The 1,925-nt window shown below is 38.9% G+C and overlaps 1 protein-coding gene across 2 annotated transcripts in view; it reads left to right on the forward strand.

Moving 5' to 3' along the window:
• Positions 1-1,925, forward strand: part of GRM7 (glutamate receptor, metabotropic 7) — a 758,177-nt gene that overhangs the window by 392,356 nt on the left and 363,896 nt on the right. The window lies entirely within an intron of this gene.

Here is a 1,925-nt window from a genome sequence, read left to right on the forward strand (position 1 = left end):
GCCGATCATACTCACGTGCGCACGTGGCACTCACATCTGGATTCGGAACCTTGAGGGCGGTGCCTGCAGCCTGTGGCTTCCCTCTGACTTTCCATCTTTGTTCGCACAGCCTTGGCATTCACTGGGGGATCTAGTACGGAGTAAGATTTTGAAAAGAGACATGGATCTTTTCTGTGTATTATATCTGAATGTATTGTAATACCTGAATAGGGAGCAGACTGCATGCTTGTGTGAACTTGAAGTTTTCTCAGGATGAGGAAATATTTATCCAAAATGGTTTGTCTCTTTGACGTTTTGTTCTAAGACTTGTAGTAGGAAGCTGCACTTGACCCTCCAATTCAGGATCTCTCCTGAAATTTCAGATGTGGGTTTGGACACTTTTTCTTCTGCTCTCCACTTTCTTTGCGGTTTTCGAGGGACTTCCTCAAAAGGCCTGGTACAATGGCTCGATTAGGAGACTTGCTGAAATGTTACAAACATACAAAGCAGAGAGTGTGGTAAGGCTGCCTGTTTGTCTCAGGCATGTCCCTGTACGGTGTCTATGAATAGAATGGACTGAAGAAGGGAGGGTGGGCAGATCAGAGGCATGAGAATATCTGTGTGAGGAATTATAGCATCTTATCTTTAATCTTGTGATATTTAAACTTGCGATTATGGGCCTTGAGCAATAAGGTGGTAAGAAGTATAAAGCAAAATCTACAAGCTAGATATCCAAGGAGATCTGAGAACAATTACGTTGGAGTTGCTTTCTATGTATACAGTCCCTGATTTTGAGCCACGTGGTCTCTTACTTCATAGGATAGATGCTATGATTTCACTTAACTGGCCACCAATCATTTTCTAACCAGAAAATCTATAAACCAACAGGAAAATATCTGTTCTGTTTGCAAGTTATACTGTCTGATGCCACAGTACACTGAACACTCACAGGTAATAGCATGATCTCTAGAATGTCCCACCTACTTGAATTTTTGGCTACCAAGAATTGGCTATTTTTAATAATAATTTATTTATTCTGGTGGTATGTACATATACCCATAATTATTTATGTAATTAAAATTTATATGAGCCAATGAAACAAGTGGAAAGAGAAAGAGAGAGAGAGAGAGATGCTATTCCAAAGAAAATTAATTTGAATACTTCAACAATACTTAGTAAAAGAGAGTCACTGTTAGTTGTGGGCAAGACAACAGCAAATTTTGGGGGAAATAATCAATACTATGAAAATACTATACTTAGATTACTGTGCAATTACATTAAGTTTTCATTTCACTTTACATACCACAAGAGTGAATTTTATTATAGTTGATTTTTTTCAAAAATCATGACAGGGAGGCCAATCAGGTGATGTATTAATCATGAGAAATACGTTGATCCTGAGGTAGAAGATTGACGAGTAATTGAATGTATGTTTGTATTTCAAATTAAAACATTTAATGAAGTTATGTATTTTTAATGATTCATTGCTAAGATAGACATTTTTTATTAACTGATAATTTTTTAATTATAAGGTTTCCAATGTATTTTCATGTGGGCTTTCCTTTCTAGGACTTAGTTTTCTTATCTGTAACGAAAGATTTCAACTAGATTACCCCTAAGGTCCCTCCTAGGAGGACTATTCTCAGGCTGATTATCATTTCTGCCTACCCAGCACCCATTCTGTCTTCCTGTTATAGCCTTACATCTTCACCTTGGGATCACCACACTCTACTGTCAGCCCATGTGGTTCAGATGGGACTCATTCAAATCTGTGGCTCTGGGAGCAGGCACAGAGCTCCTCTTGTATTACACCCCTGGCTACCATAAAGATTGTTTTGGAGCAAGCCTGTGACCCATGGCAGACTATGGTTAAGTTTTACTAAAACTTTTGAGACAGAGCTGTGATCTCTCTCCCTCTCTCCTCTCTCCTCTCTCCTCCTCTCTCC

This window comes from Myotis davidii, unplaced genomic scaffold (assembly GCF_000327345.1).
Source record: "Myotis davidii unplaced genomic scaffold, ASM32734v1 scaffold73, whole genome shotgun sequence".
In the NCBI taxonomy this organism is placed as follows: Eukaryota; Metazoa; Chordata; class Mammalia; order Chiroptera; family Vespertilionidae; genus Myotis; species Myotis davidii.